General features: G+C 37.5%; 1 protein-coding gene across 1 annotated transcript in view; it reads left to right on the forward strand.

Moving 5' to 3' along the window:
• LOC111512836 (orexin/Hypocretin receptor type 1) overlaps positions 1–10,539 on the forward strand; it is a 409,012-nt gene that overhangs the window by 169,258 nt on the left and 229,215 nt on the right. The gene's annotated exons all lie outside the window — the stretch shown is intronic.

Here is a 10,539-nt window from a genome sequence, read left to right on the forward strand (position 1 = left end):
ACACATTTCACAAACTGAGTTAGTATCAACAGATCTGTATCTTACAAATTTTGTCGATCTTTATTGAGCACTAGAAATATCTCCAATATATTGTGATAACTTCCACAATATTTTCTTTTTTTTCCAGCGATTTTTCACAATGTTTTTCTGTGTACTGATTAGGATAATCTATCTGTAATCACTACAATTTCTGGCGTTTTTTTATTATTATGTGAGTACTTTCGTCATAGCGCCGCTTAAAACTTCATTTATCATTGTCCATTTCATATATCACTTCCGAAAGTAATTTTTCCATGGTTTTATGTGTGGTTATTTATCTATCGAAAACACTTTCGTCACATCAGGTCACGCACTTCACTAAACAACTTAGCATCAACAGGAGATGACTTGAACTACATTTTACAGTTTTTGTCGATCTTCATGGATATTTTCATCAGAAAAGTCGCCTGATAATTATTATATCTTTCACAAAAAATTACTCTTTGTTGATAAATTTCATAGTCATGTTCGAATCACAATTCTTTTGATTGAAATGTACTATGTACACATCTTCATTTCAAGGCAGTGGGGAGGCATTAAGAAACGCCCCCTGCGGTGTTAGCGGGTTGATGCTCACCCCCAAATGCAGACTTCATGAAAAAAAACGACTGAGTCCTATGTCTCCTGCCGACAAGGCTTATGCCTTACAAGAATTTAATATTCAGGTCGCTCTCATGGAAATGTAACTGTCGTTGTCGTATTTGGCTGGATACTCCTGAAAGAAGTTCATGATAAAACCAACACAGATTGTCTATACTAACTTTTCTATGCCACTTCTTTTATGAACTTACAAACGGAAGAGTGCTTCAAAAATCATCCCGCCATGTTGGCGGGGCTGATTATGATATGCTCGAACTGCTGTGTTTGTACTAGTTAGTGGTCTTTTCGAATAAAACCAGTTGAAGTGTTTTTAAGCAAGCCGTCGGATGAGGTCCGTAATCTGCTCGACTTCCGCTGTCTCGCAGGGGTTAGACATAGCGTATCGCAATTGGTCACGCTATTCTGCATCGTCTCGAGTCTCCTCAATGGAGTCCTCTTGAGGCTATAGAATACTGAACAATCATACAAAATGACTGGTCTGATAACTCGTTTGTATATCAGTAGCTTGTTGTCAACACTCAGTTTGGAATTTCGTGCGATGAGAGGGTGGTTTCCCTTAATCGCCGCTCCCGCTCTCTGAATTGCCAAACTTGAATGTGATGGAGAATAAACTAGTCATCTGGATCTATCCCTAACAACTAATTCAGAAATTAACACAGTCACCGTAAGGTCTCCATTGGGATGATCAGACCACAAAATCATTTCAGTGTTGAGTGAATTACCGATGAATGTTGGGGCACAATCTAAGCCGCGCAAAGTTTGGCATTGCAGATCAGCTGAATAGTAAGATTTTCATGTTCATTTCTGAAATTTCCTCCAGCTGGATGTTTGTTTCAGCTCTAAAGATCCATCAATCTGTGCATCTAAAGTCACGGAAGTTATTCCATCATCCATGGATCCATATATTCCTTTCTCAATGCTACAACCTTCGAACGGGAACCTTGGTTCAACAAAAATTGCGAGCAAACTGTCGCCACTAAAAATCTTGCCTTCCGGCAGTGGCTCTACAATCCCAGTGTCGAAAACCGAACTAGGTTTGTCCACCACTAACACGAGCAGATGGATCAATCGCAACAGCAGCCATGAAAAAAGCAAATCCAGTTGCTGAACAATTTGCGTCTCACTGCATAGTCGATTTTCTGGGAAAGGCACCACCCACTATTCCCAAATTAGAATCCACAATGCCGAAAATTACTTCTTGACAGCGTCTTGTCAGGCGGATTTTGAAACAGCTCAATATTAACAAGGCGTCTGGCCTTGAGTGCCCGTCATCGTACTTAAAAAGTGCGCAAATGAACTCGTACCAGTATTTTGCAGACTTTCCAACCTGTCTTATAAAAAAAGGAGTTATTCCTTTCTGTTGAAAGATTGCTCGCGTTCAGTCTATTCCCAAAAAATACAAGAAAAATCTTTCAAATAACTATAGCCAGTCGCTGTGCTATCAATGACATCAAAAATCATAGAGACAATCAAGAAAGATGGAGGATCGAAAGCTGTTGCGGCTGATTTTTCTGAAGCCTTAGACCGTGTGTGGCATGAGGGTTCGCTGGCCAAACTTCTGTGCTATGAATTGTCGGATCATTTTTGTGTATGGCTTTCCAGCTTCCTGAAAGAACGTTTCCTGCAAGTAGGCGTCGATATATCTCGAATACTTTCTACATCAACACTGGTGTTTCCCAAGGATCCGTATTGTCTTCAACCCTCTTTTTACTGTATATCAACGACTTTCTGAAATAAACCGAGATTCCAATATATTGCTTTGCTGACGGTAGCACACTTGTCCCGTTATTCCATTTGGATTCCAGGATATCTTCACCGGCAGCAGGAGGTTGCATATCTTAAAGAGGATCTGAAAGTGATTTCGAATAGGGGTAAAAGTAACCAGGTTCAATTCAATGCCACAAAAACCCAGGCATCAGTTTTCTCCAAAAAGACAAATGTCTTCGAACCGGATATAATGTCAGGTTGGACGATTCCGCTTTTTGCTTCGAAAAGTTTGTTGGGGGTCTTGGCACAATCATGTCGCTGAAATTGCAAAGGCTGTTTTTCAAAAGCTCAGAACAATGTTCCGAACCAGAAAACTGTACACACCTCAACAACTTTTGATGCTGTATAAACCTCGGATCAGACCTTCTTTAGAGTATTAATTGTTCTCATGCTCTGCCCCCAAATATACCCTGAAGTTGCTGGATTCCATCCAAAGAAGAGCCATCCGTCTGAGTGGAGACGCGAACATCGCGTGCAATCTTGATAGACTGGAACATTGAAGAAGGATTGGAAATTTTTCTCTCTTCTATAGATACTTTCACCTGAAGTGTTCAAGTGCACATTTGATTCCATCAAGAGCGGTATATATCAGAAATACGCGAGGGACTTTGGCTGCTCATCATTTTGAGGTTCAACTCAGTACACTTCGAACTTCACAGTATAACAAGTCTTCCATTTGGAGAACGGTGTTTATGTGAAATAAACTTCCTAAGAGCGTTTTTCCAAATTGATTTAATTTCCAGCGATTCAAATCCAATATGAATCGCTACTTCCGCACAGGTACCGCTCTAAGAGCGCCTTAAGGATTTTCCTGTAGTGCTATTGTTTTGTCTTCGGAAAAAATTCAAGCGTTCATCCAGGATGAACTTCTCTGTTCTTCCACGCAATTTCCTTGAATTATCAATTTCTTGAAGATCTTCACATCGGTGAATTTCTTCATGGAATTAACAAGTTCAGTCTTTGTCGGAATTGGTCCTATCTTATTCCTCTCTTTTCAAGCTACGAATAACGGGTCTAGATGTTTCTGAATTTGGCGTGTTGCTTCTTTGCTTCAAAATGAATGGTCATATACGGAAGTATCATCTGCATCCATGCCTACATTCGTTTTCGCGAACATGGGGGAATCGTATATATATAGAGAGAGAATAAAAGTGTGGGGATAGACGAGATCACACCCTTGCTCTCTTTGAAATATCCGTAGAAATAGCTTGGTGAATACTAACCCTACATTTCCAATTGACCAGATAAGAGTCTAAGATTCCTATGATGTACAAGGGCATGCCTTTCAAATTTTCGCGATAAATCCCTCTATTCGAACGGTGTCGAAGCCTTTTTGTATATCCAACAGAACGATGAATGTATTCTCCTTATGGTGAAAGGCCTCCTTTATTCCGTGGACCAGTCGGACCAGTTTTGAGGTTGTATTACGACTCTGCCTGGATCCAAACTGTTCCTGCGGTACAAGTTTCATTTTTTTCTCCAGACGAATGAGTCTGGCTAATAGTACTTTGTCAACGATTTAGAAAGTACACAATCTATATAGCGAAGGCCATTTCATCTGCAGGCCAGGTCATGACATCGGTTTTCTAGGATGCGCGTGGAATAATTTACACTGCTTGTCTTAAAAAAGGTGAAACTATCAACAGCAAGTATTATACGCACTGATTGCAACGTTTGAGTGAAAAAATCAAGCAAAAATGGTCGCATTTGGCTAAGAAAAATGTGTTGTTTCACGAAGACAATGCGCCAACTCACAAATCTGTTTCTGTTTGAAAAAAAAATCTGTTTGAAGTCTGTTTTTCCGGTAACCAGTTGTCGCGCCCCTACGAGCGACATCCCTCAGAAGTCGAAACTTGTGCGATTTAAGGATTAACAAAGTCTTACCTTTTAACGTGCGATTCCTAACACGGGTTGGACGATAGCAAGTGAAAATCGATCTTTCAGAGTAGGGTTCAAACCACCGACCAACATGGCAGTCAATTCGAGTGAGTGAACAAAGCACCCACGTCGAACCTCCTGGCTACCGACCAACCTACATTATCGCAATAACCAAAATTGACGAAAAAACCCAAAAGCAGCATTCACATTTATGTTCTCCATTAAAAAAATTCGGTGAATTTCCATTTTTCCCAAAAGATATTCATTTACTCAGCGATTTCTATTTTGTCATCTCCAAAGTGGTTTCCCTCAGATATAATAAACTTGTGCCAGCATTGTTTTTTCCAATCTTCAAAGCAGTTCTGATATGCACTTTTTTGAACGTTTTTCAGATTTCTCAGTGGACCGTACAATCATTTGACAAGAACTCCTAATGCAGTACGCCACGGTAATTAGAGGAAACAGTCACCAAAACGTTGACCTTTCAGCAAACTTGGCGTGCTTTTTTCGGTCTTGGTTCTCGTGAGCTCTTCCATTGGGACGATTGGACTGTGTTCTCGTGTCATAACCATATACCCATGACTTGTAACCAGTTATGGCCTTTTCAGGCAAATCCGGATTATAAAAAATGAGAATTGAAACTTTCTATGTTTTATATCACTTATTTGAGTACCTGAATTTTGTTTACTAGGGGATCCGCTAATTTGAAAACCGGTGAGTAAACCGGTTTGATCATTCAACAGGCTGCACCTGCAATTTTTATGCTTATGAGGTTCCGAAGATTCCAAACTATTGAGTTTTCAACCCTTCCTTGTATAGAGCAAAATTTTCGTGTCTTTCAGATTCGAAAACTTGTGGTTGCATCCCAAGGAATGGTTTGAAAACTTCGGTGAGTAAAGTAGATCAATTTGATCAATGATCAATAATCAAATTGATCTAGCGTATCCACATTGTCACAAGTGAACAAAATTCTTGTACTCAATTGAGCTAAGTACCTCTATTATCAACTACAGTGCTGTTACATAAGGGATAATGTAGTCAGTAATTCTTAGTTGATTGTATAAGTTTGAAAATGTCCTTATTGGACGAAACTGCAGTAACGTTAGTTACAAACGGAAGTGGTAAAAACATAGAAATTTTCAATTCTTATTTCACATGATGATTTCCTAACTCATGATAACAGCTGCATCCATCAATTCGAATCTGGATCGTCGTTGAAGTCGTTCAACAATCCTTGAGCGATGCTCATGCGTCGGTTTTTGATTCAAAATACAGCAATTTTGGAACCAACTTCGCCGTCACACGCTTCATGCTCAAAATTTTCAAAAAAATTGCATGGCATGAGCCAACCGATATGCCGACATCTTTGGCAACTTCTCTAATAGTGATTCGATGATTCATTTTCTCCTTTCAATCGGCTGTTGATGTGCTGGGGCTTCCAGGGCGAGCGTCGTCATTTACATCTTCTCGATTTTATTGTGAAGAACTTGTACCACTTATTAACATTTTCGTGACTCAGACTACAATTGAAGGGCTCGGTGCAAGAACCTGTTATGTTCTCATTAGATAATTTCGAGAGAAGTGAGAATAACGTCGAGGAGGTGTTAGCATGATTTTTAATGGAAACTGAAGACTGTTATGATACCATGAATGAACTTGTGATCCATAGTGTTTGTTTTCAACTCAAAATTCACTTTAGTTTTTTTATAAATTCGTCGGAAGTACTCACATAGCACCTTTTTGTTACCAAAATGGTAGAAAAATAGGACACGAAACAAAAAAAATACATTAATGCTCAAATAAAACTATTAAAGATATTAATATAATCTCTTATATATTTGAAGTGAAACAAAACTTCAGTGTGAAGTTACTGGCTACTCGGAATCGCTTTCCTGATCTTCCTCTCATTTGATGCTGTCATAAAATGGTAAGTGTATAGCTGGGACGTTCTTTCTAACCAATGGGATGATGCTGTCATATTTTTTATTCTTCAGAGGTAACTTCTCATGGTATGCTCGGGGTACCTTCTCTAAATCAGGAATAGTACCTTCAACTTCCAATAAAACATATGGCATCAAATATTCAGTGGAATGGTTGCATCCAACAGACACTTGTTGAGGATTTTTAGCATCGTACAACAATACCCTGCATTTGGAAAGTATAAATGGCGTCTTGTTAACAACTGCTGACTTCTCAAAGTGTGGCTGTGAGTAAGATTTAAAGTCGAATATCATACTTTGAGAAACTCTCTCGACAATAAAATTTTCACCGCAGTTCTCTACTAAATCATACCATTCTTCAGGAACATACAAGAGCTCTTTTTTACGCTTTCTTTGTCCTATTTTACCGAAATTTGGATCACACGGTAATAAACTATGTTCGTGTAAGTGATGGATTATCTTGAGAAATCTACCGCTACCAACTAAGGTCATCAAAAAAATGTAACATAACAGCATTTTTATTTTGGCCAGCGCAGTTATCGGTGAAAATATATAAAGCGGTAACATTTTCATCAACATATTCCTCAATGATATGATGAAAGAATAAGACTGTCTCAATGCAACATTTTTTGGCCACTGTTTCATTGAACATATAGTTGACAGACTTATTGTCAGAGCAGGAATGAAAGCACTGATTGAACACCAAAATTTGTCGAGAGTAAAAATTTGTCCAGTAGTCAGTACAGGAAACGGTATATTCTGCTAATAATCAAAGCAAATAACATCCACTGTTTCATTCGTCTTTGCTAATTCAGTTTCAGCTTTCAGGTTATCGTAGAACGCTTGTGCTTTCCGTAAATGTAGCTCCTTATGTTGAATCATGGACTGCTTCTTTTCTGGGTTGTCGGTATGATCTATTCGTATTTTGAAAGTGTCACATGTGGAACACATATCACTACGTGGATATCCGAAAGAAATATTCAAGTTTTCTGTTAAATATCTATAGTAGAAGTCTTATGACACTTTAGATTTTATTTTCTGATTGCCTTTGAGGAGTCTGTAGCTTTCTGGTTCATACTTCTGGAGGTAAAGTTCATGCATTTTTCTGACATTCAGTACGGCGGAAAGATAAGTTTTCTTCGTATTATTACCTCTTGAATAATGTGAATCTCTCGTTGGGAAGCTTCTTCGTCGATTGTGGTGGGTGCCAAAAAACACCCCGAAGCATAAACTTGTGATATTCTCATGACGTGTGATCTGACTATGGCGTGTAAAATACAGAAAGCGGTACAACAAACGACTTCTCTTGTTCCAACTTTGATGTAATAGTAGTATGAATATTGTTTTCTAAGACCATCCGATTCTTGATACCTTTGTTTCACCTGTTTTGCAACAATCAAAGACCCTAAGTAGCTATCATGGACACGTTTGTCAACCATTTGATAATACTAATTGAAAATTGTATCTCTTTCCAACTCTGTGAATTTATCATAACAAATTTTATGGTACTCGCACCTGGGTCCCTGCATTTTTGCTGTAACCACTCTTCCTGCACTTGAAACGTATTCTTTTCCCGTATTCTTATTCAGTTTTCTTTGGTTTCTCTTTCAATTTGATGGAGTTTTTTTGCGCTTTTTACATCTTTGTTCAGCGACGTTTCTCCTGTCAAATTATTGCCTGAAATATTATTATAAAATAAGTAGATATTGCTCAAAATACAATCATAAAATCATACATTGTTCATCACTACTTGATATAATATCATCAGCGGCAATATGTAATATTGGTCTATATTTTGATTTTCCACTATTTCCCGGCTTTTCTACAAAATCAGGATCTTGATCACTATCATCTGATTAATGAAAGGGATCTTCCCCACTTTCTTCATACTGAGTACTCATATTTTGAAATGAAATAATTGATACACACGAATGCACCATTGCTCCAATCACTCGCAAATTTTTAAGGTTAGGTTAAGGTTTTGTTTGAAGGAAAAACCAGCTATGTGAAGTACATGACACATTCTTGCTTCCAACATACCCAAACGTGGCTTCGAATAACCATTTCGTTTTGGGCAAAAGGCGACTTTGTGTTTACAAAATCTTTTTATAATGACTTTTTGAAGTAAGCTATTGCAACAAACGATGCAGCAGCATTTTATTGCCCAAAACATTCAATAATCTGATTTTTGAACAATTTGGCCTTTGGCGGGTTCTTGCACCGATCCCTTTTTTTACCATTTGCCACTGTCAACATTTCAAAAATTTGTGGGAAATTTTTTTATCAGTTCTTTGTCGATAGAAAATAATCGCTGAACACGCAGAACACTTCTAATTTTTTATGCCTTTCATCAATGTGTACCAACAGGAAAAAAAGTTGCTTATCGAATATATGTAGCTTCCGAAATTTGAACAGCCATCTTATTTTTTTAACAGCCCGCGTATAATTGGAAAGCTACTTTGAGGAAAGAAAATAAATATTGCACGCAATGATAAAAGTACGTAACAAATTACGCATCCGAGAAGGGAGAAGATTTGTTTGTTTAATTCGAATAAAAAGGTAGTAACGAAATCAAAACAAATATCAATGTTTATAATATTTGAAATAGAGTTATTACTCTTCAGACAACGATGCAGAGGGAAATTCATGAAGTGATTTGTATTTGTCAAATACAAAATCAACAGTTGGTAATATCGGGTAGGATATTGTGAAATGTAATATTGAAGTGGTATCGGTCAACTCATTCAGAATTTTGAAAGGTACTTCGATGTCAGTAATACCTCTTTTTTTAGCAAGACTGATTGGGTTCATTTCTCGATACACGTAATGACGGTTATTTGGTAAGTATTTTTGTTGGCGTAATCTATGAACTTTATTTGAGTGTTTCAAGCACATATTTGATATAAAATAAGTTTTCCAAATAGCTGCAAAGTTCAGCGAGCTATTTACGTGTGTATGTCATAATGAGCGTTCGTATCGTTTTTGGATTACTGAAAGGGGAACTTAAAACCAATTAGAATACGATAACAAGATAACAGAATAACGAACACAAGGAAATAATTTAATGATACTACTTTAATGTCCCCCATTATGGAAATTGATGGGTCGTCCAGATGTACATGAAGACTCGTGGTTTCCACTGTAGCGATACGATAAGACATCCAACAGGTGATTCGATAAGCAACCCGATCCTGATTTGACACCGATCACTCATAATCGTGCATACATATTGAAAGCAACTAATCAAGTGTACACTGGAGCGATCGCGATACTACACCGATAATTCTGCGTATAGAGGGAATAAGCACATAAGTAAAAAATGTCCACTTTTCAGGAGGGGATTAAAACTGATCCATTCAAAAACGAAACAACATACTATCAATACTCCTGGATGAATTGAAAATTTTTGCATTTTACACTTAGTACACAGATTTGAAACAAAATACACAATAGAATGTATTGATATTCTAGAAGATTCAGTTTTAAACTCTCCTGATCTAAATGTAACACATTCACGATAGAACTCATCTCCTGCTAAAAGGTGATTTGCAAATGTGGAATTGATTTCTCTATTTGCAAAACAACGTATATGCTCTTCAATTCTACGGGAAAATATTCTCCCTGTTTGGCCGATATACAATTTTGGGCAAGAGCCACAAGTCAGCTTATATACTCCTGATCTATCCGACACCGAAGTCTTTATTGATTTTAATATATTTACTCAGAATATCATTCGTTTTGTAACCTACCTACCTTTACGCATTCTCTCTTCAAAAAATTGGCAATATTTTTGGTTGGTTCACGCAAATAAGACAATGGTGAGATAACTGACGTCATCCCATCTTGAATTTGGGTAGACCAGGTCCGTGGCTTGCTTTTATAGTTTTTTGGTAATATAAGCTGATTGTGGCGCTTGCTCAAAACTGTATATGGGCCAAACAGGGAGAATATTTTCCCAAAGAATCAAAGAAAATAGAAGTAGTTTTGTAAGTAGGAAGACCAATCTCACATTTACGAACCACCTTTTAGCAGAAGGACATGAAGGAAGGACGATGTGTTACATACAGAAGAGAAGAGTTCGAAACTCAAATCTTACAGAATGTTTAGAAATCAATAGATTCAGGAATACGGGTATTATACTGAATGATCAATTAGAATTGAATAACTCCCCGTTAATAAATATTTTTTCAAATGTGGTAACTGGGACATAAACTCAGGTAACTTAATTCATCACAAACATAGGTTGAAATCAGGTACTTGAAATGTAGGTACTTCAAATTGTGAAATAAGATATATCAAGCATTCAATATGTAGA

This window comes from Leptinotarsa decemlineata, unplaced genomic scaffold (genome assembly GCF_025532065.1).
Source record: "Leptinotarsa decemlineata unplaced genomic scaffold, Ldec_3_MD MMD2_tig00003736_RagTag_RagTag, whole genome shotgun sequence".
NCBI lineage: Eukaryota > Metazoa > Arthropoda > Insecta > Coleoptera > Chrysomelidae > Leptinotarsa > Leptinotarsa decemlineata.